The following is a 25,594-nucleotide window of genomic DNA, read 5'->3' on the forward strand; positions in this document are numbered from 1 at the left end:
CACATCAGGGACTGATAAACATTCTGAAAGAAATGAGAACTCTGAGGTTCAAGTAAAAGAATCAGTCCTCCCAGTCTCTTCAACTTGGTAGCAGGGCTAAAAGCAAATTCGGTATCCATGTGTCTCCCCTAAATGGTCTCTGTTCCAACTCCCTTAAAAATTTGCTTCTACCATAAGGAACCTTATCCAGGCTGAGGCAGGGTTATCTTCTCACCATCCTCTTCCTTGCTATGCTCAAGTCTGCTTATGCTGGTACCCTAGATGGCTACCACCTCTTCTTGCTTTAATCTTGCCAAGCTTCAGCCATTTCCCCAACCCTTCCAACCTTTACCACGAAGTCTTCTCTGGTTTTTACAGTTTGCATTCCACTTCTCTCTTCTGCCCAAGAATAAACACTTAGGTAATTGGAGATATGAAATCATAAAGAACATTCTAACTGGAAATGGTCCTTATGAGAGTTCTGTTTAGGACACCACTGTCTCATTATGCTCCCATTGATTTCTTAATGCCTGGTACAATGGCTAACTAAATATTAAATAGTTGGGTATGCATGGTATGGTTCAAATTATTCAGCAGGTGTTCATTAGTTTTTGGACCAGCTTATGAGGAATAGAGCAAAAAGAGGCAGATTGGTCCAGGATGTGGTGGGTCCTCAATTCTGAGATGGTATGGGATGGGAAGGAAAGGGGTACCATAGTACAGATACTTTGCTAATGACTGCATACATTGCCCCTGTTAATTTTAATAACAGCTCTCAGCAATGAGCACTATTATCCTGAATTAATAGATAAGAAATAATATGGCTTTGGAGAATGATTCAGATTCAAATCTGATACTAGAGTTTTGGTCTTATACCACATCGATTCTTCCAGTAGACATGCCAAGGGGTGGTTCCCGAGATGTGCAGGAGCAGAGGAAAATGTTGGAAGGCTAGGAATGGCTTTTACAGATCCATCTCCTGAGCCAGTGAGTATCTTGAATGAGGAGAATCCCAGTAGCTGTAGTGTGTAATTGTATGGTTCCCAGGGGCGCAGTGATGGAGACCGCCCAGATGAGCTGGCTTGCAGGGCCACCCACCAGATTGTACTTCTGTTTTGACTATTTTAGTATTTAAATAACTAATGTTGACTTAATTGGCATAGAATTGCTTCCGTTTTTTTTCTTTGTTTATAAAACAGCTAAGTGATTGGAATATATGAATCTCTAATTATGAGGGACATAAGATATTAAAGAAAAAACTTGGGGAAAATTGCCATTGCAAGGAGTACAGCGAGGTGTGAGTTTGCATCTCCAAGGCCTCAGCTGACAGACATGGAAGCTGCAGGCTGCAAGCCACTCAGTAAAGCAGAACAGCAACAGTCAGGAAGCCAGGAGATCCAATTTCCAAAGCCAAACAGTGTTTTGATGACCTTGCATGAGTCACTCCATCTTTGGGCTTTAGCTGTTAAAGGCAGTGGCTGGGTGAGTTAAAAAGTCAAACTCCTTGTTACAGCCCGAGAGGCCAAATGGAATCAGGCCTCTCCCTCCTCCTTGTCCACTCTCCTTCCCACCTGAGGGCCTGAGTTGGCCCTCAGGTTTGCTTCTAATCACTTTGTGAGATACCCTCCTGTGCTTTTCCTTTCAAGATGGTTCTGGGTGCTCTTTTTACATCTGAGTTTAGCTCAGAATGGCTTTCCCTGTCTCTAGGATAGTCCCCCTCAGGTCCAGCTCCGTTACCTTATTTCATTTTATTGAAAGTATTCGTTGTTTCTTAAAAACCTCCCTCACTGTATATTCTCAGTCTCTTCCCACCAGAAAGAAAGTTCCCCAAGAGCTGGGACTTTTGTTGATTCTATTCCATGCTCCAACTCCAACACAGAGAACAAAGCCTCATTCTGGTATCTGCTCAGAAAATATGGACTAACCAAATGAACAGCAAAAATGAGTGCTTCTATAGGTCTCCACAGTTTTCAAAATAGTCTACCAGATTTAGTCTCATTAAGGCTTTATTGTTCTATAAGCAAAAATTATTGTATTTCAGTAATGACAGATTTTTTTTTTTTTTAGTGGCAAGATGATCAAATTCAATAATTATTGGAGCATGTACTGGATAAGCTTATAATTTCTGATGCTGAATCTGATTTTAAAATGTCAGTGGCAAAAAAATAAAGAGGAATATGACTTAGAATCAAGAAAAAATTTCATTTATACCCATTTATAAAATGGAAGAGAAACTTCCTTCATGGCCTGATGCTGGCCAGGGGTGGAGGCTGGCTCTCAAACTACTCTTTCATCTGATGTCTTGTGCGCCTCAGGCTTTATGATGACTAGCACCATCTCCATCACCTGCTTTTCCATGGTTGAAGACACAGCTGCTACAACTCACTCCTGAGTCTTCTGTTGTGTCCTGAACTCTTAGAATCCTACACATGTTATCCCTATCTCCTATAACCCAGTTTTTTAAAAATGAGAACTTCAAAGAAGGAACATAGGTTTCAGCTGACCTGGAAGGTTTGGAGAGAGAAGAGGAGGAGATGAACTACAAGGAAGACTGAGACCTCCCTTCACCTCCTGTGGCGAGGGTGCAGAAGTGCAGAGCTGGTTGGCAGGAGGAGGCCAGACTAGATGCCTTTCAAGGTCAGTTCTAATCCTAGGGCTTGGATTTAGGTGAACAGAGGAGTGAACATACTCAGGCACATTGAAACTTTATCATAAGCATATGCAAGTCCAGTGGATAGATTGCCCAAAAACTTGATTAAACAAATATTAAAAAGGATGGGAAGGATGGTAGAATGAGACAGACATTATTACCTTACATACATGCATGGTAACACTATTGGTGTGACTGTACCATGTACAGCCAGAGGAATGAGAAGCTGTGCTCCATTTATGTACAAGGTGTCGAAAATGCATTCTACTGTTATGTATAACTAATTAGAATTAGAACAAATTTAAAAATTAAAAAACAAATAAAAAGCAATCTCCAGCTGGGTTCAATGGCATATGCCTGTAATCCCAACGACTCAGGAAGCTGAGGCAGAAGGATAGCAAGTTCAAAGCCAGCTTCAGTAACTTAGTGAGACCCTGTCTCTAAATAAAATTTCATTTTATATTATATATATATATATATATAATCAGTACAATGCTCATGGAGCTCTTATGGCCCACATCTGATTTTATATATATATATGAAAGAGCTGGAGGTATGTGGCTTATTTAAGTGCCCCAGAGTTCAATCCCTGGTACAAAAAAAAAAAAAAAAAAAAAAAAAAAAATCTATGGGAGAGGTTCTTTCTCCAGTGGTATTTAAGATAAAAGTTTCTCCTCCTCGGGAGGTCTAAGAGATCATCACAAGGTTATAAAACTAACTCAGAAACTCAAGGATCAAATGTCTTCTTTGATATGCAGAAACGAGTAAAATAAAGGAAAGGGGGAGGGAAGGATAAGATATCCTAAAGATAAGGGGAAGATCAGTCATGCAGAGGAAGGAGACCTAGATGCAGAGAGGAGGGATGGGTAGGAGGAGGCAATGCAGAATGAATTCTTAAAAAAATCATGTGTATATGTAAACATACAGCAGGGAACTTCACCTTTACGCATAGGTAGAAAGAATCAAATATAAATAAACAGATGAGTGGAGAAAAGTCTAGTAAAAGAAGGAGAATGGAGGAGGGGAGGGAGCACAGGAGGGAAAAGGGGATCAGGAAGTGAAACCCAATTCTATGCACATATGAATTTGTTGGGATGAATCCAACTACTGTGTGTCACTATAAAGCTCTAATTAAAAAAAGGTTATATGCTTCATGATGACTTGGTTTCTTTAGACACAAGAACATGACATCATTCCCACGTGACTTAGGAGGCACTGGTGACCTCATGTTAAACAGGACAATGCTCATGGAGCTCTTATGGCCCACGTCTGCCATCTAGTAAGTATGAAAATATTGGTTAAATCATAACTATTAATCTATTCCAGTTTGATATTTACATAAACTGTTATGTGTAAAGAGCCAAGAAAAGCATGACTGCCAAGGAGCTTGCATTTCTGCGGTGAGGGTATTATGCACATTAAGTACACTGGCATTGAAAAGGACTGAGTGACAAGTGGTTCCAGATGGGACAGGTAAGGCAGAGCCATGTCCCCTTCATACCAACTAAACTCCAGCACTCACAAGGTAGACCTAGGTGAAGACAAAAGAGCCGATTTAAGATAAGGAATAAGATTTCCAAGGAAGTAGGAAATTTTTTTGGGTGAGAATGATCATTTGTGATTTTTAAGATTCAAGGAGGATATTATAATAACTATAATAAACAATTCTGGTTTCTCTACCACTTGAGACCCCAAGGACTCCAGGGTGGAATGGTTTGCGGGGGGGGGGGGGTGGACCTCTCCTGGAACACCCCATTTGCCCTTTTTTCTCTGCAGCACTGTGAAGCATGGGGTTTGCATCTTTCAGGTGTGTTCTGCTGCTTTGAGGAATGGGTATTTAAAAGGACCATACCACAGGTGAGGGAGAATGGCTATTAAGGACAATGACTCAGTAGGGCATTAGGACAAGATGACCCCCTAATTAGTTACAGAGTAGCATCCTGAGTATATTCCACAATTGCCGTTTTGCAGATCATGACAGTACTCACAGTTTAAAACATTTAACTCTGTTAGGGCAGTGAGAAACCCTTCTAATAGACCTTCAGGTATCTAAACAGGCGAGGTGATTGTTTCTTGTCCTTCTAGGGAATACGTGCTGGCATGAGAATCAGGGTATCCATGTTTGGGCCTCAGCTGCATGCATTTTGCAGGATTCAGCAAGTCGACTGCCAGCTCCTTGGTGCCTTTCTAGTTTTGAAATCCCAGGAACTAAGATTTGTTTGACACGGTGGGTGGGATGCTAGAGGGATTCCCTTTTGACTCCTTTTTTCTCTTCCCCTCTCAGTATTCTGTGAGATCCGAGGAAGCAAGGGGGCACTGGTGGCATTTTTCCATAGACTGAAGCTTCAAACTCAGCTTTGGGGAAATGAAGGCATCACACAGCTGGTGTTTGCATTCACAAGTTGGCCTCCCGGAGCTCATTATCTTAGTCTATCCATTAGCTCCATCTCCTTGGCCCAAATCTCCCATCTGAATTTGGTTTTGCAACTTCTTTCTCTCATTTTCCTTTAGCTAAAAGCTCTTAGGAAAAGAGTGCTGGCAGTAAAGCTGAAGAAATTTAAGGAACCTGAATGTGCCGTCTCCTTTATGTATTCTTTATGCTTTTTCACTTTTTACGGGGCGGGAAGCCTCTTGCTGATAGTAATGAGTTACTCAGGGCATGTGATATTATCAGGCCTGGGTGTAATGTAAATGAAATTATTTGCCATGGAAATACCCAGTCCAATCTCTTAGCAAATTGCAATTCCTGGAACCAGGTCCCTTTGGAAGCTGCTTAAATAAATGTATACCTTTTTTGAATGATCTACAGCAATTCAAGAGAAATATTGGATTCTCTTAATACAAAAATAGATTGGCTTGGCTCTATGTGTAATAAAATTTAATTAGCAATCATTTATCAGAACTTGTTAATTGCCAGATTGTTCACTGTTTGACAGATAAGGCTGAATAAGTAAAATACTTGTCTGAAATGATAAATGTTTGAGGAGACATAAATGTTTAGCCTGATATAAATATGCAATGTATACATATATCAAACATTATAGGATACCTCATTAACATACAATTCTCATGCTTTTATGTATCAATTAATAAATTTAAATTAAAAAACACTTCCCTAAGAAATGCAAACTATTTTCTACTTTGGTATACATGTATGTTGATATGTTTATATATTTGTAGAGGAAAATTAAGCAGGCTTTTATACTTTGCCTGGTTAGATAAATAAATATGTACCAAACTAAGATTTCTTCTGTGTTCAGAACTGTGCTAAAAGCAATGTCAAAGAGGGTGTAAAATGCCTACATAACCATTCGAGAAACTTTTAAAATTGAATTGGGAGTTATTCATTTATAAACATGAACCAACCAGAGGAGAAACACTAGGTGATATATAGTTAAGATCACTTGCCCAGGTGTTGATCATGCAGCTGTTTAGGGAAAGGACCTACTAACCAGAATGGAGGGAAATAGGCCTTGTGCCATTATAATAAAAGGCTGGGGGAATTTGCTGATTGCTTGCTCCCTTTTTAAAAACCGTGAGGAAAATGCTTTTCAGGGGTCAGACCTAGAACTGTGAACCTGGCCAAGGCTTGCCATAGATGTTTCAGGAAGACTGGAAGAGATTCAGTCGAGTGTGGTATCCAGACACAACCTGGAGTCGGGATTAGGGGCCTCCAGGTGGGTTTTGGAAAGGCCACTTTGCCTACCATACAAAGCAAGCTCCTCTCCTGAATCCCAGGTTCTCAGGCCCCTAAGTAACACTCCCTCCTTGAGTGAGTCAAATCGTATTAAACAGTACCTTTACAAGTTTTTAAGAATGTGATTACATTTGCAGGTAGAGAGGGAAGGTTGTCTGAAGGTTGTGCCATAGAGAGTGCTATGTCCCTGGGCAGAGAAGGGGAATCACATGAAGTGGAAATGAGGCATTTATCCTCATGTCCATGCTTTGGCCCTGGCCTGTCCCTAAAATGCACCAACTACTTTCAAGTGCGGTCATGCATTTTTGAAACTTCAGCCTGCTGTCTGAGTAGCAGGAGTCCACACCTCAATGCCCTTTTGCTAGCATTGAGTCTCGTTCTCCCCTGTGTTTTCACTGAGGTGAGAACTGTAAAGTTATAATATATCCCTCTACATAGAAGAAACCAAAAGATTCAGGAACTTGCCCAAAGTTTTACAAAAAGTACATAGAAGACCAACAATGAACTCCAAGTCTTTGTGACCATGTTATAATGTCTGCGTTAGGAATGTATGTACTGACAAGAATACCAGGAGACCAGGGCTATCTGGATTCTAGACTTTGCTTTGCTGCTTCTTCATTCAATGACCTCAGGCAATTCCTTGTCACATTTTGGGCCTCAGTTTTCCACTGAAGACACAGCACCAAATGTTCCCTTAATTAAATGCAAAAGACATTTGGGTACATAGCTCATCAGACAAAGGGTTCACAGCTTTCACGGATTCACAGAGGAATTCATGATCCTCTCAAATGTTAAGCACTAATTTAACAACGCTGAGCAAGGAAACAACTGCCAGCGCTTATGAATACTGTCTATCGTTCTAAGTATTGCACATGTTTATTTAATTCAAGACTGAGATAGCTGCTCCTTTAGTTCCGTTTTATTTTTTTACATATATTAGTTGTCAATGGGCCTTTATTTTATTTATTTACACGTGGTGCCGAGAACCCATCCCAGTGCCTCACACATGCTAGGCAAGCACTCTACCACTGGGCTACAACCTCAGCCCCTTTAGTTCCATTTTAAAGGAAAAATAAAAAAAATAAAAAAAAAAACACAAAAACAAAACAAAAGGTGCACAAAGAAGAAGCTTTTCTAAGGACACAAAAAGTAAGTAGTAAAAGCTAGATTTCAACCCAGGCAGCTGGCCCAGAGCCCTCATTTGCTTTCTAAAAGACAGTCACAAGAGGACTGTGCCTCCCAAGATTTTAGCTAAAAGATCAGGGGCTGCTACAGTTCAGAGGAGGTCATCTGGTTCATGGCTTCTGAACCTTTTCACACTCCCCTGGACACTACTTTCTTATCCCCTACAAGGCCATGTGACCTTTACAGCATGCTGCTACATAAAACAGATGAGAGCTACTCAGAGAGAATGGGAGTGTGTGAGTGTATAAAAGCGAGACAGTGTGTGTGTGTGCATGGGTGAATGTGCACGTGAGCTGGTGGGGTGAGACGGTGGGACCAATGCCTCAGAATCCTGCCCTTGACGACTGTCAATCATCTCTTCTCAACTGCATGGCTTCAAAAAACATAAGAATCACTATCGACTCCTGCCCTTTTGTCTTCTAGGGTATCGGAAGAGGCACAGAGCACAGGGAGGAGGAATACATGGGACACCCTAGATGTGGACACAGAGGAAAAGTGCCTGGTTTAGGAGCCTGGGCCAGGCCACTTTTGTCTTTGTGACTTACCTCCTTACGAAAACCAGGTCTCTGCCCAGCTCCTCTCTGTGACTGAATGTTGTCAGTCACAAACATTCACCTTCTTCACACCTTGCAAACCTCCTCCTGGGCTGCCTGGATGAATAAACTGTGTGTGTGTGTGTGTGTGTTGCTGGGGAATCAAACCCTGGGCCTTGTGCATGTGAGTCAAGAACACTACCAACTGAGCTATCCCAGCCCTGTCTGGATGAATAAACATTTCCCACTGTGCCCTGGCTGGAGTCAGTCACTGGGTGGCTTTCTAGGCAGGGGCAAGTGGACAAAAATTCTGGGAGGGTTTGGCAATGCGGGGAATGTCAATGTCCCATGGATCATATTCAGCTACAACTGGTGGAATTGGGGTGGGAGTGAGGGTGTCAGTCACCTGGAATATCCTTATATTACTCAACACAAATTCCTCCAAATAGAGCAATCTGTATGAGGAGGAAGCTGGCAGCTCTCCCCCTGCAGGTCCCCAGACACTGAGGAGACTGATTCCTCCAGATAGAACATGTCTGGGGATGTCAGACTTGCTTACGACTCAGTGTTGCTGGCCTCCCTGCCACTTGCCTTCCCTTCTGGTTTTCTGTGATGTCCCTTTTCTCTTAGCAGTTGGTATCTGGACCTGGCTGAGTGTTCCAAGGAACAAGTTCTTGGGGAGTGGTGGCCCGATTTCAGCAGGGTGGGGACCAGAAGCCACAGCACTTCTTGGCAAGTCCCTGCAATGCTATGGGACTGGGCAATTTCCAAGCTCAACCCATGGAGGAACGCCCTATGGGACCCCAGCGAGGGAGGAACACTGGTGTCCTCCTCTGCCTACTTTATCTTATCACACTCAGGGGCTTAATCAGGCTGCAGAGAGTAAATATTCTTTTCATTGAGAATCTATTGGGTGCTCAGCACTGTTAGGGGCTGAAAGAGAATGGAGAGAAAGAAAAGCCAGTTACTGAAACTAGTTATTGTAAAACTTTTGGTATTTAGGGGGAGATAAATTGAAATCCAATAAGCACATAGGTTATGATCAGCCATGGTTATAAACCACGTGAAGGAAACACAGGAGCTGGAAGAACAAACAGGATGCTTGATTGCATCTAGGGATGAGGGATGGGGCAGGGAAGGCTTTTGTGTATCAGTAATACAATTGATATGAGGTCTAAGTGGTAGGTAAATTGACGAGGAGGAGAGGTGGAAATAGCATCCAGGTGGAGGGAACAGCAAGTGCTGAGATCAGATGGAGCACTTCAGGATATTCACTACGGGAACATCAGCCACTTGCACACATACACACGTCCTGTTTACTCATCAGCTCCCAAACCACACAAACTTTACAAGCTCTTGATTCTTTTTTTTCTTAAGTTGTTGGAGAGGTAGACACAAATGTGGAAGAGTTAAGGTAAATGAGAGGTTAGAAGGAACATAAGAGGCACACAAAGGTGGGCCATACAGCCTGTGCCATCATTCTGTAAAGGGAGTTTATTGGGGGAAATAACCTTTGACCAAGAGCAAACTTCCCAGGCAAAGTGACTGAGGGCAAGTAATCTTGGGCAGAGGGCACAACTGAAGTTGTTTGATAGCAAACAACCATCTGCATCAGTTATCTGCACAGATAACTGTCACCATTTCCATGTCACTGGGAGACCATTGCATAGCATCGAGACTAGGCAGGAAAACTTTATGTGACATCCTTGTGCATGTTTATTCTTCCTGCGAATACTTGCTGAGCGTCTGCTACATTTCTAGGGTCTCTCACTATGATACTGCACTAATGAGACTTTGTCCACAGCCTTGGAATCAGTATTTTCATGAAGCAAGTACTCAGTCAAGAGAGGAAGACAACCCAGCAGACAGACGGGAGCTGGGGAGGTGCCTGGAGTAGCAGGAAGAAGCCACACTATGCAGAATATCAATGGGTCTTCATATTCAAAGCAGCAAGAAGTTCTATCAGGGTATTGAGGAGAGAATTAAACTCATTCAGTCTTGCATTTTGAGAAGATGACTTTGGCATCAGTGGAAGGAGGACTATTGTCTGAATTAGACTCCCTACTTTCTTCCCTCAATTAATGTCCATCAAGTCAGTGGAAGAGATCCAGGGAAGCCACTCTCCAGCATCATCTGCCCATGCAGAACTACCAGCAGCTTCCACCAGCTCTCCGTACACACTTGCAGCCATCTCAGGTTGCTAACAATGACGCCTTTCTGACTGCCTCTGAGGCTAACTGCAATGTCTTCACAACAATTATAGTAATATCAAGCCAGGAATGAGCTGATGGAAAGCTGTTCATCCATGTAATGAGGTTTCAGTTATATTTTAGAAATGTGTCAGATAATTTGGTAAGAGATAGGAGAAATTTTGCTGTTTGTCGGGGGGGGGGAGGTAGAACTCGGGTTCCTTGGTTTTAGCGAGAAAGGTCATCTATATGTGGGACGATAAGAGCAGAGTAAGAAAATGTGAAGGTATAGTGACAGCTATAAGAGCCAAGGATACTATGCAAGTGAGAGGGGAAGGGAGAGGAGGTGTCTGTGCCATAGTTACCACCTAATCATATAATAGGACAGCATTGCCTAGCTACTTCATTCGAATGATAGCCCTATGGGACAGATATTAACCTCATTTGACATAGAATTATAAATTTGAATGCTACGGAGTCCTAACTTCCAACTCTATTACTATTACTCTGACTTTATGCTCTATCACTGGATTTAAAAAGCCCATACCTGTTTTGGTGTAGAATTATGAAGTTGGTTTTCTTATTATTGAAATAAGAGCCTTGTACATGCTATGCAGGTGCTCTACCACTGAGTTGTATTCCTGGCCCAGGATGTTTACTTTAGTTAAGGGGGATATGTGCACAGAATTTCTAAATAAGAGCATCTTCCCCACCAAGCTCAGGTGAATCTCAATATTTTATGTCTGTGCGTTATTCATGGGATCCGAGATAGTCATTCTGATCAGTTCTCCCAAGTATGGGGCATGCAGTGCCCCATACTTTTAAACAGTACCTAGAACCCACATTGAGTAAAAGGGAATCATTGTAACAAAATTGATCCTATTATTTCAACCCCCTTCAAGTTCCCAGTTAGATTAAATCAATGGTTGATAGCATCAATCACCCTGTGGAGTCATCTGGGAGCTTTTGCAAACCCCCAGGCTCAAGCCCACCTCAGAGATGCCAATTTATATGGTCCCCTACAACACTTCTAACACAAATTGCCCTGAAAGTCACTTTGGGTCTTGGTAAAGTGCAGATTCTGATTGAGTGGAGCTGGGTGGGTCTCAAGAGTCTGCATTTCTTACAAGCTTCCAAGAGATGCCCAAGCTGCTGGTTGGGGGACATCATCTCAAGAAGCCGGGGTCTGGGATGCAGTCATGATGAGAACCTGCTTTAAGGAGAAGTCCCAGATTGGTGCTAATCTTGCCCCCCCACACCCTTTTTTTTAAGGTTCAAAAAATTTTTAACAAGGATAAGCCATACAAACACAAAGAACAGAAATCAAATTTTGTGTAGAAAACAAGGAGCTTGCCTCATTTCTATTCCCAAGTGCCAGAACCCCTTTCCTTCCACAGAATCAAATCATCCTCTCAGAAGGATCCTTGCATATGCAACCATGGAAGTACATGCATATAACTTTTGAAAACGGCAGCTCCCTGTTCAGTACTTTGCTTCCCCCCAACTTGACAATCTGTCTAGAAGATGGTGTCATCATTTTGTGTAAAGAGCTGCCTCATTTTATTTTATTGTGGTAAAATACACATCACATACAACTTACCTTTTTAGCCATTTTTAAGTGTACAGTTTAGTGACATTGAGGGCATTCACACTGTCATGCAGCCATCACAACAATCCATCTCCTGAACGAGTTCATCTAGTTCTGTACCCACCATGTTCATATTTAATTTGGCTCATATTTAACTCTTTTTAAACAAAACCAGAGCTTTCAGTAGACAGTGTCTGGCTAGAGTTTACTTGGGTTGCTATGCTCCTTGCTGTACTCTGTGGCAAAAAAATACTAATTTTCCACTTAAAGTGGTTTTCTTTTTAAAGAAACTCAAGTGCCATTGAAACAGCAATGTCTAGTAAGAGTGAAGTCTGCACCTGTTTGTACAGCAAAGTGTGACAGTCACAAGTGAAGGAATGACACCCAGGACACTTCCCTCCCTCTCTGAGCACCCACCTGACCTTTACCTCCACACACAGAGCCGCAGAAATGGCTTTCCTTTCTGGCGAGCAGGAGTTAGACCCATCAGCAATCTTTTCAATGTCTAGAGCTCTCTCTTCTCTCCTCCTTAACACAAGGGTACCAAAAAGAAAGAGACGGGAGAATTTAATCTCAGACACATAAGTGACATCGAGATTGCCCATCTAGAAAATGACAACTTTGCGGGTGGGTATCTGACTCCAGAAAAGGCAGAGAAGGAACATCCACTCTAACAGGAAGCTTTATAACGGACCTTAGCAAAGGCAAAAGGTGGCTTCACTATGCAGCTCAGGAGAAGAGCTCGGGATTGAGAGCCCACAGTCCTAGAGAGAGGTCCAGGTTTACCACCCCTCAGCTGTGCGTCCTGTAGCGTGTCCCCTTTACCCCTCCAAGCACCAGCTGTGTTCAATCTGCAAAATGCCAGGTTGAAGATTCAATGTAAGTAGTGCTGGAGGTGTTTGGTGCTGTGTCTGCACATTGTTAGTGTTTAAGAAATGGAAATGTCATAGTCCTTCATTCTTCCCTACAATGGAATTAAAGAAAGAAGGTGGCTATAGGGACACTGGCTGCCCAGACAAGTATTCTCCTGTTACTACCCAGATTAATTCAGCAGAGAAACCCTAGGTTGATAGGAGAAGAAAGTGTGTCCCTAAAAGTAAAAATGGCAATGACCCAAAACATTTTGTACTCTTACGCAGACTAAACAGAATTTTGGGAAAAAAGCAAAACAAAACAAAAAACCTGTAACAGATATTTTCTTAGAAGCCAATAGTGACTTAATAAATATTTGAACATTTTCCATGTGCTTGGAACTGCTCTGGATGCCAGGGGACAAGACAAGAAGATGGACAGGATGCTTATGTTCAGAGGTTGGCACCCTAACAGGCTGCTCCAAGCCCCTGGCCCCAAGGCCTACGTAGCTCACCCCACATAGTCCCTGCTTTTTTCCTAGTGTCCTGGTAAGCCAGTGTCTGGTGACTCCTGCCATGCAGAGGAAGAGAGAATAAGTGGTTTTATTTTCAGAGGTAAGGACAAGTATTTATTTGGAAGATCTTTCAATTACTAGGAAAGGAAGATTAACAATTATCAATGAGGTGTCTTTGTGTGACAGGGAAGAGCAAACTGAACAGAGGGACAATGAGTGATGGCTGGCGCACCCAGGCTGGAGGGGCTCTACCATCGATTGCAAGTTGGCAGATGAGAAGCAGCAGGGTAGTCTGATGGGACTTGGGAAAACGTTCTCAGAAGCAGCTTTGAAAGACTGTGCATGAGAATGGTGTGTGTGAGTGTGTGTGTGAGTGTGTGTGTGTGAGTGTGTGTGTGAGTGAGTGTGTGAGTGAGTGAGTGTGTGAGTGTGTGAGTGAGTGTGTGTGTGAGTGTGTGAGTGTGTGTGTGTGAGTGTGTGTGTGAGAGAGAGGGAGAGAGAGAGAGGGAGAGAGAGAGGGAGAGAGAGAGAGGGAGAGAGAGAGAGGAGAGAGAGAGAGGGAGGGAGAGAGAGAGAGGGAGAGAGAGAGAGAGAGAGAGAGAGAGAGAGAGAGAGAGAGAGAGAGAGAGAGAGAGAGAGAGAGAGAGAGAGAGAGAGAGAGAGAGATTGAGAATTTAACATCTAATTGCTACCCTGTGCATTATACTAGCCCAGGCAATGGATTTGGACATCAGAAGAATCCTGTTCAGATGGTGGCTTCACCATTTAACTGGTGATTACCTTCTCCAGCTTGGTTTTCTAAGATGTAAACTGATGACTGCAATATTCACCTCAATCAAGGGGAGAATTTCACGCAAGGGAGCACACGAGGGGGTCTGCACAGTATACTGAACACATGCTTGGTAAAGGTGAGGAGCCCAGGAACACAGCATTATGCTGCTGTGGAAAATGAGTTATAGGCATGATCACACAGCCATTACAGAGGTGCTGTCCCAGCCTTCACTAGAATCCCATCTTCCCTCTACAGAGCTCACAGCACAGTTACAGGAACACCACGTGGGAGGGCCAGTGCTTTCTTGATATACAGCTACAATGTGGACCACTGTTTTGTCTGCTTTTATCAATGATGGAATTCAGAGGCTGGTCCTTAATCTAAGATGCCAATTACTTGAATTATCTCCCAGCATTGCAAACATGCTTTATGATCTGTCATCGGACACAGCTTGCTACTAGAGAAGGCTGAAAAGAGAATAAGAGAAATTGGAAAAATGAAGAGGAGGGGCTTTGGAGAGAAAAACTCTGTCATGCTCACATTTTGATATATTCTTCTGTTGTTGGAGGAAAGACAAGGCAAGTAGTTAAAGCAGCTCAACCATGCCCAGGAAAAAAAAAAATGAAGCAGAAGGAAAATGTACAGGCTCTACCAGCCAGAGCAGGGCTGAGGTGCCCAGGGAAAGAGGTCAGGCAGGTTTGTCCACATCACCTAGGAGGGGTGGCAGCAGGACGGGTTTTTCCAATGCTGATCTGCAATGGGTTATCAGACCATCTCCTGAGTGAGATTCAGGCGAGAGGAATTTGGCAGTGAGGGCAGAGGTGAGGAGCCTGGATTTATGGCCTGCTCTTCTGGCTGTCAATCGGGTGGCCCTGGCCAAGTCCATGTTCCCTCAACCTCAGCTTCTGCCCCACAGGAGAGGATAATACCAGAACCTCCTTCACAGCACGGTTACGTCGGGATTACGCGAACAAATCAGATAAATTCACACATAGCATACACCAGATAAAGGAAGCTATTATTAATTCTTGTTGGTACTGGAAAAAGCAACTTGGAGCCCTGCCTGCTTTGGGAAGTCACTATTTTCTTGGTCACAGTGGCCTTCCTGAGTATTGGGATCCCAGCAGGAACGAGTGCCCCTGCATGGGGAGAGTGGGCTAGTGAAATAACAGGTACCCCACTGGCTGGACAGGCGGCTCACAGCGCACAAGGAAGGGAAACTGACTTGACATGGGGACAACTTCTTGTCACTTATTCCCACCACAGGTTCACTCTAGATTTTACATCAGCAGATTTAAGCCTGCACAGGACAGTGTTATCTTAGGGTTGAAAGAAGCTCCCTCAATGTTCAGGTCCAGAGCTCTGCCCTGGTTGCGTCATTGATTGCTTCTAATGAGCAGACATCACTCCAAGACTAACCCCGTTGGCTGCCCATGAGAGAATTCCGAACAGAGGAGAAAGTTCTGGAAAGTTTGGAGAAATCCTAGAGACAGAACTTGTTTTCAACCAGGCACTTCTCTCCCCATGCCCGAGGATGAGAGCAGGCCAATGAGTACTTAGAGATGGAGGGAATGTTAGTTGGCTTTTAGAGTACGAACTCATGGCCAACTGGATTCCCAGAAAAATTTGTGTTTCCTTGGGAGTTTATTGAAATATGAGCTTGAAGAGGGCAGACTCTGAATTAGGACAGTCAGAGGTCCAAATCCTGACTCGACCCACCCACGAAACCTGACTACTTGTCAGTTTTTTACACATATAAAAAAGTTATCAGGGTGATCAGACCTACTTTACAGAAGTGCTGAGGAAAAAGTAGAAGCAACAAGTATTTGAGAGCTCATTACATACCGGTCACTGTCTAACTGCTTTCTATGTTCATTTATGTAGCCCCCATGATGATCCTGCAGGATAGGTTCATTATTATCCTCAGAGAGGAAAAAGTAAAATAGAGTGGTTAAAAAGATGGTCTAAGGTCACCCAGCTGACGATTGACAGTGTCAGGAACCATAAACCATGAAGTACACCCTTGACCACAATGATATATTCTGTTGCATATGAGATAATCTTAGGAAAATGTTTCTATTGATGCTAGGTATTAAAAAGTAGTTAATAAATGATCACTATCATTGTGTTCTTAGTAGTGCTCATCACATCTGGAAAATCTCCTAAGGGTTTCCGAGAATTTGAAAAGTTTGGTTTTAGCCTTATATACACAGTAGTTTCTAGGTTAGGGCTGATTTCATGTTCACCGTTGTCAAGATGCACCAAAAGGAAAATATCCTTTAAGAAAACCTTTCTTTTATTTCTTTAAAGGCCACAAAGTCACCTCAGGAGAAAACAAGTTCCTTTACAATATTTTTTTTAAATCTTGGTAAACAGATGGGCAGAAGTATAAAAGAAACAACAAATCTCGCCATTTCCAAGATTCTTCATAGGCTTCATCTCGTGGGATGACTTTCTGTGAAGGGGACCCACCTGGTAATGTCAATGTTTGTATAAAGCAGGGTTTCAAGGGCATCCAGTGGAGAAGAAGGCAGGGTCTCTGGTGGGTAGAAGCTCAGGCTCCTGTAGCAACCAGTGTGAGTTCAAATCTGGATTCTACCTTTCTACCTGGTGACCCTGTCCCCTCCAAATCCCATATTCCCTATTTCCAGAAACAGACAATAGCAAGGAGACTTACTGAAACTGTCCAAGGAAACCCTTAGAACTTAGTGAATTCTCAACAAAGCTTACTGCCAATACGGCACATCATGGCACAAGGAGCTGGAGAAGGATTACCGAGAAGTGTGGCCAAGATCCAAGCCCAGGTCTCTACATGCTTGAAGTAATTCTCTTTCCACAGTATGACGTTGTTTGCAGGCACCTCCCTCCCCCAAAAAAATCACCAGGACTCTGTACTGGCTCCTGGTTCAAAAATTTATTTTTAAAATAACCCATTTTCTAAAATATGCAAATCAAGACCAGCATAAAGAATAGTTAAAGGGTGTCTTAAAAACAGAATCACAGAAGCAACCTGAGGATCAATTATAAAATTTGATGCCTCTTAAATAGAGCCAGAGCAGATGCCAGTAAGGCTCACCACCCATTACAATGAGGAACACAGAAGTGCAAGGAGGGACCCATAAAAACCACCAGCGCATGAAACACTGCCAACCCCTTGTGGTTGCCAAGGAGAGAGCGTCACTGGGCTGCATTCTCCTGCTTCTCTCTGCAAAGTATGCTGGGTGTTAATTAAAATGTGTAAGTCGATTTTTGAGGTAGCTGCCTGGGAAAAGGGATCCTGCCAAGAAGTCTCTTCTGCTGATAGACTTCGTTTGGAATCCTGCGTTTTCTGCAAATAAGATTCTCTACAACAAACACTCCTCCCTGTGCATCCTCTGCTGCCCAGTGTGCTTGCAGGGCTGAGCACTTGTGAGTGAAACTGTATCCGCTCCTATATCACTGTCACCCTAGGAGCTTGACAGAGGACTTGTATCACAGGTGCATCTCACCACAACCTGGCTGGCCACAGAGGGCGGCGGATATCATTCCATTTTATAGAGGAGAAACAGAATGGAGAAATCAAGAGTTGCCCCCAGTTGCAGAGAGCCATAGAGTCCATGGAAACACCCCAAATCCTCTGATCTCAAACATGGGCCTTTTCCCAACCTAAAATTGAGTGACACTCCAAACAAGAGATCTGTGAGTAAAGCCTGGTGGGAATTTAAGAGCTAGCCTGACATAACTGGTGCACTCTAAGTTATCTGAAATTGTGTTGGTATGACGAGAAGCCAGGCATGACTGTGATCAATACCATGTCTCCGGCCTCCAGGGACAAACTGCAGTGAGTCACCGGAGGTGCTGCTTATCAAAACTGGTCAGCAGGCTAGTCATACTATGGATGAATAATTCTCAGGGAACAAAGTCCACTTGGTGCCTTTTGGCCTTTTCCTTATGTTACCCAAGAATGAAATCAATTGCCCCTTATGCCCTTAAAAACCCAGGTGCCCTTTACCTCAGCCTTTAGCTGAAGACCAACATGTCCATCTTCCCAATGAGGATTGAATGGAGGTGTTGAGGGTCAGGGAGGCAAAGTGGTGGTCATGAGATCCCCTATTCCTTTCTATCATTCATTCACTCCGCAAATATTAACTGAGCCTCTGCTAAGTTAATAGGAAATCTGCTAAGTTCCAAGGACTCAATGCTGAGCAAGCAGAACAACGTGGAAGGACTGTACCTTGTTGGTAAAAACTTGTGTTCTAGGAGGGAAGATAGAAATTTGAAAAAGCTTATAGAATGTGATAGGCTTTATAAAAATAATGACCAGAGAAGGAAAGGGGAGCAGCAATTTAGGTGCTGTGGTCTACGAAGCCCTCTTTGAAGAGGCCAGATTTGAGCTGGAACCCGATAGGAGACAGGGAGTCAATTATGGAATAGTCAAGAGCAAGTAGAGGGAGGATGGTGAGCACAGGTCCTGAGGAGAAAAAGCTTACAGGTTGCCCGTGTTGCTGCCAACTGGAAGACCCGATGTTAGGTGAGATTGGGAGGGGATCAGCATTGGAGTCTCGAGGAATCTAGAGAGACAGGCTTCAGAAGCTGGACTTAATTCTAAGTGACCCCAGTGTGCTGATTCCCTGTCCCCCTCTCCCTTTCTTAAGCACCTTTCTCTCCCTCTTCCATTGCCTGTTCTAGAATTTCCAGGATTTGCTGCAGCCTCAGCTGCACTCACTGAATTCTTAATGACTTAGACCACGTGGACTAAATAGGCCGTTAATGGTCTCCAAGTGGAAGCCTGAGGCATAGACACCAAGCTCTAAATTAGTTTATGAGCATGGCAATAGGAGATGGAGGCCGTCCACCCTGTTCTACCTAGAGAAAGGCTCTTTACAAACGCAAGGTGCTCCTCACCAGCTCTGTGCACTCTGAACCTAAAGTCTCTCTCAGTAAAACATGGCATCAGTGCAAGTCCAATGCACAGACTCCAAAATCAGTGAACCTGGTTTGACTCAGCCTCCTCGAGTCTCCTTATCCTCCTTAGAAATTATACATAATAATAACACCTGCATCATGGGCTTGTAATACATAAGTACTTCACAGTCAGGCTTTGCAAACCATCAGACTCCAATAAACTTTCACCGTGACTATTTTTATTAGGTACCGTCATAAAAATTCCAACTCTCTTTCAATATGCACATTTACTGCTTTCAAAGTTCTATATAATAGCGTAGTAAACTTCTGGAAAGAAGCCAGAAATAGTACAAGAAATTACCAAAGCCTGCAAGGCTCAGGCTTTCCCTATAAGCAATGCATTTCCAAGCACTATGTGGCAAAGGCTGCCTGCAACAGGCTACCTGGTCATCAGTGTCAGGAAGAAGCCAGAGCCAAAGAGCAACACCACTGGCTTCAGTGACTCTCAGAAGCCAGTCAACTACATGCCAGGGCCTGCTGGTTTGGGCAAATAGCTTCCCCACATAAAGAGGAGTGGGGGGTCCCTGGAGCTCGTGACTGACATAGCTTTAACTCCAGGACCCAGGGAAAGAGGTCAGGGCACTTCAAAGACTCCCCTTGAGACAGCATCCCTACCCCCAGCCAGCAAGCAGTGGGGATAGCCTGGGAGAAAAGACCACCCCCATGTTTAAGTGTCCATCAGGATGCTTACCTGTGCTCTCCTTGGTGCAGGCCACAGCTGTGGCGGGGTAGTCAGCAAGCCTTGGGGTTCTTATGCTGATGGGGCACGAGGGAGGAAAGCTGGAAACCTACCACCCCCAGTTATCCCATCAGAGGCAGGCAAGCAGGAGTACGTCCTTTTTATATCTGGTTGGTGCAGCCAGCCCCAGCCCCTTCTAGAGGTGCAGCCTTCAATTTCTCACACCTGAATACAATTCCTCCACCCTGATTTTCTCCTCTCCTGGCCTGCTGGAGAAACCTGCTTAGTCCCGCCTCCTCCTCCATTCTAGGCACCCTTCCAAGCCCTGCATCTCCACCCCGTCCTCCCCTGCCTTCTTGGCTCCTGGCAGGACTGGCCTAACGAGTTCAGGCATCCCAGAGAAGTTAGGTGCTGCTGTTAGCTGGTTCCCAGTTGGCCCCTGGTCCCTGCCAGCCCAGGAGAGAGCACATCAGTTAGAACCAGAACTTGGGACTTTGGCTGAACCACGAAGAAATGAAGACTGCTTCCTTTCCTGTTTTCTGATGCTTGATTAGAAAACTGTAGGCACGTGAAAGCCAGATATCTTGAAGCGATGGAGGCTTTACCAAATTTCTGCCACAGGTTGACTTAGGTTAGGGGCGGGGGGGGGGGCCGGTTCTGACTCCTGAGAAGTGGTCAAATTGCACATTCATTTCAGGGGCCCCAGATTTTCTCATAACAGATGTAACAGCTAACTTTATTCTAGCAGAGAAAACTTGAGCAACAGGTTGATATCTGCCCATCAGGTCTGAAAGAAATTCCATATTTTCCCCTTTTTCAGTGTTGGGGAAATCAGTTAGGAAAGGTTAGCAAAGCACTTCATGTCTGCTATCAAATGTAAGAAGTCACCCCAAAATAATGGCTGTCGCAGTAAATCCACAGGTGGTCTTAAAGATAAGGAGTTAATTATTCTTGGGAAATGAAAACCATTACTGAGTTACCAAATCTGAGAATTTGAGATTTTATTTCCTTACTCGGGCAAAATAATATTATCTCCTTCCTTATCAGAAACTGCCAGAGTTTAGGATTCATAGGAATTTGGGGGGATGTTAAAAATGGATATTTCTATGTGAAATTCATAGGTTCCAGAAGGGCCCAGCAACTGTATTTTAAAACAGTCTCCTGTAGAGATTCTGGTGGATGCTCTTGAAATACTGCCTGAGACGAGATCTAAATTCTCCATTCCCTGCTTGGCATTCTTGGTGCCCCAAAGGCCAAGTTAGAGACCAGCTGTTCTTCATTGTTTCCAACTCAATCTTCTAGCCCTGCCTTTGGGAAGTTTCCAGCTGACTCTAGTGTCTTCTTTCTCTCTTTAAATAAGATTTGCTAGAATAGAAAGTCTGAACTTTGTAGATTCTGCTCACTAAAGTGATAACATTGAACCATTATTATTCAAGCAAAGATGCTAGTCTCTGGTCCCATTTCTCCCACCCGAGGCTCAGATGGCACCCTACTGCCACTTCTCAGTTATCTGCAGGCCCATCAGGATTACCTGTCCAAAGCCAGTCTCCCTCCCTGTGCCAATGTCTCTTCAGGAACATCTGGAGAAGAGCCCAGGTACGTTGGCCCCACAATTAGTTCTTCTTCTTGCCCCATACGGAGGTCATTTTTGTTCAGTTTCTTTATTTCTTGAATCAGGTTTAGCTTTAGAATAAGATTTTCATGTCCCATCTTCACTCCCAAATGGAGTTATTATACAGATCACTTGATCCCATAGGATTCTTTGTCTATGTCAATCATTTACACATAAAGCAAGAAATACAGGACCCATTTCATTCAAATCACACTTGCAAGCACTTGACGCCTACCAGGCATCGGCTGGGCACCAGGCAGGCTGTGAAGAGGACCCAGGTGTCTCTGCTGTTGTTATAGGCATTGTTTTAGCAGTGGATAGGGCAGAAGGCACAGGTGGGGAATCAAATGATGAGAGTGGTGTGGAAATGCCCACAGTTAAAGCCATCTGGACCCCAGGGGACATGCTGTGGTGGCTGCCCATCCGTCTCCATCAGTAGCTCAGGTGATTCCCTGTGATACAATAAAGAAACTACTAATAAATGTCTCCTTGTCTCCTCTGAGTTCCACGACATTTTCCCAATATTTTCTTTGGCTTCGATACTTATCAGATGAAATACATGGCAGCGTAATCCAGAGATTTTACAAACACAGACTTTGACACAGACTCCCTGGATTCTGATGCTTGGCTCACAGCTGAGTGGTTTTGGAGCAATGTGCTTACCCTCTTTGGGGAATAATGTCAGTATTTCCATCACAGAGCTCTGGCCAGCATGACATTTACTGATCTGTATAAGTCCTTTTTTAAAAAAAATTATTTTTGATATATATTTTTACTTGTTAATAGACCTTTATCTTATTCATTTATTTATATGCGGTGATGAGAATCACCTGTGCCTCACACATGCTAGGCAAGCACTCTACCACTGAGCCACAACTCCAGCCCTATAAATGCTTTTTAACAGTGAAAATGCTTAAATATTATTGTTGAGGAGATCCTGAACATTGTCACTATGTGATTTTTTTTTCCACCCTAAAGGACGCAAAGTTTTCTTACCCAAAGATTACTAATGGTTCCCAAAATGCTTTGTGTGTGCTTCTCAATCCCATATTCAAGGTTTTTTTAAATTAGTTTTTCCATGCTTCCCTTCATGTATTCATTTAACTATTTTTGGTTGAGGATGTGGCATATGCCAAAAACAGTGCTAGCCGCTGGGGTTACAAAGGTACACAAACACAGCCATTGTCCCTGTCTGTATCCCTGTCTGTGGTACAGCAAATGTTGATGATCGAATAAAGGAAAGTGTTAGAGTGAAGGTTACGATGAATGCTAAGAGGGAGAGATCCCTGGTGCCGTGAAAGCATGTGATAGGGGATTTGACGTGGCCAAAGGGCAAGGTTAGAACTGGGATGGAGTTAACTGTGTGGTCTGTGGGAGCGGTACTGAAATATTCCAGACAAGGACCATGTTCCAAATGGTCTCCAAATCTTGGATGGTTTACTCAAGTAGGCTGTGGGTTGATTTCGGCTTAGCTTGGACCTTGGCTGTGCTTCTCATTCAGGGGCTCAAGCTGAAGGGACATTCCCTAAGTGGGACATGCTATGCTCATGGCAGCAAGAAGAAAAAGGAACACTGTGCAAATTTGTCCAGAGCTTCTGCCAGGATAGAGCCTCCCTCATGTCTGCTTTCATTCCTTTGCTCAAACCTCATTGAGCACGCAGGGATGCAGGTGATCCGCCCCCCCCCCCCAGGACACGTCGACCCAAATGGCAGTGGGTACCAACGTGGTCTTCGAACAGGGAAGAGAGCAGGAATAAATATTTGCAAAGATAATATTATCTACTGGATTAAAGACCTGCAGTAAAAGGCAAATCTCAAAAGATCAGAGACTTGTACATCTAGAGCTGAGAGAGCTGTTAGGAACAGGGGTTGTGGGTGGGAATCTGGCCTTTTTATTGTGAGCAGTGGGAAAACATTGACCTTTCCCCATCTAATCTCTCTTCTTAGTAGTTAAATGAATGCTTTTCACATTTTTCAGGTTTCTGAAATGATATCTGTTCATTATAGAAAATTTAGAGATGACAGGTAAAAAAGAAGGAGAAAAAACACAAATTGCCTTTAACTTTACAACTCAGAGTGAACCATCACTGAATGATATTTTGGTGAATGTATTTCTGGACCTTTAAATACTTTTTAACATTCAGGGTTTTTAAAACTAAAATTGGATCACATTCTTTGTCAGTGGTTATGAATATTTTCCAAGTGATTAAATATTCTCTCCATTATAATTTAGTCATCATATGGGTGCACCATAATTTAATTCTCTATTATTTGGACATCTAAGTTTCTAATTTGCTTTATAAAAATCTCATAAAATTTTTTAATAAAAATTCTGAAACAAAGTTCTTTATACTTTGCAACATCCATACAATTTCTTAGACGATGTATGGTCTAAGAAATTGTATATTATATCCAAGGATATGAAAAATACTAAGGTCATTGATACACATTGTCAGTTGTCCCTCAAGAAGAGTTGTGGCTAATGACCCACAACCTCAAAGCAGGATTTTTCAATACTGATTATAATTATTTTATATTGCCAATTTTATCAGTGGAAATTTTTTTTTTAATATTTATTATAACTCTTTGTCCTTGTATCAGGGAAAGACTCAATTCAAAATCTGGGCCTTTTGAACATGGTGCTTAGAATTCACTCCTGGTTCCTCTTCAGCAAAGTGTGACTCATTGCAAGATTTTCCTCTGCTTTCTGCAAGAAACCAGTGAGGAAAAGGACAGTAGGAACCACATCTATGGTAGGATGACAAGGTTCATGTCACTTGGTCTGCCTATCTGGAAAGGATGCCTCCTGTCACTACAGGGCACTCGCCCTGAGCTCTGCGTGTGTTGTGCTCCATGAATATCTGTGATAGAATGCTAAGCACAGGCATCATGGCCCAGTGTGTGTGGGGGGTCATTGTTGAGCTGATGGATGAAATGGCTATATTAATAAAAGATTATAGGGAAAAATCTCACTCTGAAGGCCACTCGGGATCTCTCTTTAGATTGTACACACCAGTTTTCAATGTTCATGATATAGTTTAGCAATATCTGACTTTCTGATTAGAAAGAAGCCCAATTGCTTTATCTTTCTGTGATATGGTCTTTTGTCCACCGAGCCAGAGTCAAAGAACTTCTCTCCATTTAAAATGTGGCATGGTTCCTAGTTAACTTTTATTAAGGACTTGAGGGTTGTTCTCCCCTCCAGTTAGAGGTTGTGTTACTGTCTTTTCAAGCTCTTCTGACCATATAACTTGTACCTTTGTTCTCCCCTCCTTGTGTAATGAGGAGGGGGCAGAAGCCTTAGAACACGAAAAGACCATTAACAGAGCAGGCGACTGTGTCATCTGGGAAGGCAGAGAAAAAGGCAGCCCTTGTTGACACAAGTCTTGCTTTCCGGAATAATGGGTTAAGTGCTGGAGGGCCTCCTGAGGATTGGGGGTCTGACTATTTCCATTTCTCTTGGCCTTGTTCTAAAACGAGCCTTGAATTACTTGTCTGTCCCTCACTGTACCCTTGCCTCGAAGGAGCAAGGAGGAAAGCCTGGGGAGCATCTGTCCCATCACCTCGTGCCTTCTACACTCATCCGAAGGGTGATTTTAGCACTATTCTTATCATGGCTTCACACGCCACCTTCAGTGACTAGAGTGGTTACAAGATGACAACCTATTTGCCTTCCCAACATGCATCGATATCATTTGGTGCTAGGACTCACAGGAACTCTAACTGCTGCACCTATTTCGCAAATATTATCTATTGCCTTCCAACAAATAAATGCCCATATCCTTCTAGGAACAGTGGGATTTGGTTTTTAATCATTGTTTTCCAAATGAAGCCAAGGCACACCTGAACAGGTGTTCTCTCCATGAATTACTTAATTAAAACGGCTCTCTGAAGGCCTTTGAAATACCAGAGGAAGAGAGTAAAGCACGGAGATTTAATTTTGAGCAACTTCTTTATTAAAATGGAAGGAAATACAATCTGGCCTACTTCAATTTGGAAGGCTGCATTAAAAATCCATCAACAAGGAATTATGCCCTTTAATAGAACAGTGTTTCCAGAGGGGTGCTAGGAAGACCACATACATAGAATGATGTGGGAGTCTGAAAATTTATTCCTAGCTTCACCCTGGCCCTACTGAACTCTCTGAGGGTGGAGACTGGAAGCTATATTTTAACACTGACCCAAATAATTTGTTTGTATAATGCAGGGCTTCAGGATACTCTAGTGAGAGGATGATTGTGACATTATCTTCTTAAAACTCTGTGTAGCAGAACCTCATTCTTCTACCTCTGGTTTGCTAGGTCTGTGGAGAAAGGGACCAAGTTGAGTTTGTTCCAGTATTCCCAGGCTCAGCATGATGCTCATCATATTGTACGCTGTCAGTGAGTATTTTTTTTTTA

At 43.2% G+C, this 25,594-nt stretch overlaps 1 protein-coding gene across 3 annotated transcripts in view; it reads right to left on the reverse strand.

Moving 5' to 3' along the window:
- Nucleotides 1–19,862, reverse strand: part of Atp10b (ATPase phospholipid transporting 10B (putative)) — a 335,243-nt gene extending 315,381 nt beyond the window's left edge. The window contains exons 1-2 of one of the 3 annotated variants that reach the window (XM_078052012.1): nucleotides 19,595–19,862; nucleotides 12,250–12,349 (exon numbers count right to left, since the gene is read on the reverse strand). The gene's annotated coding sequence lies outside the window, so the exon portion shown is untranslated. Of the gene's footprint in view, nucleotides 1–12,249; nucleotides 12,350–17,950; nucleotides 18,015–19,594 lie in introns of those variants that run through there. The other 2 variants (XM_078052023.1, XM_078052000.1) reach the window with 2 other exon arrangements.
- Between the last annotated feature and the right edge of the window lie 5,732 nt (nucleotides 19,863–25,594).

Source organism: Ictidomys tridecemlineatus, chromosome 1 (assembly GCF_052094955.1).
Source record: "Ictidomys tridecemlineatus isolate mIctTri1 chromosome 1, mIctTri1.hap1, whole genome shotgun sequence".
Lineage (NCBI taxonomy): Eukaryota > Metazoa > Chordata > Mammalia > Rodentia > Sciuridae > Ictidomys > Ictidomys tridecemlineatus.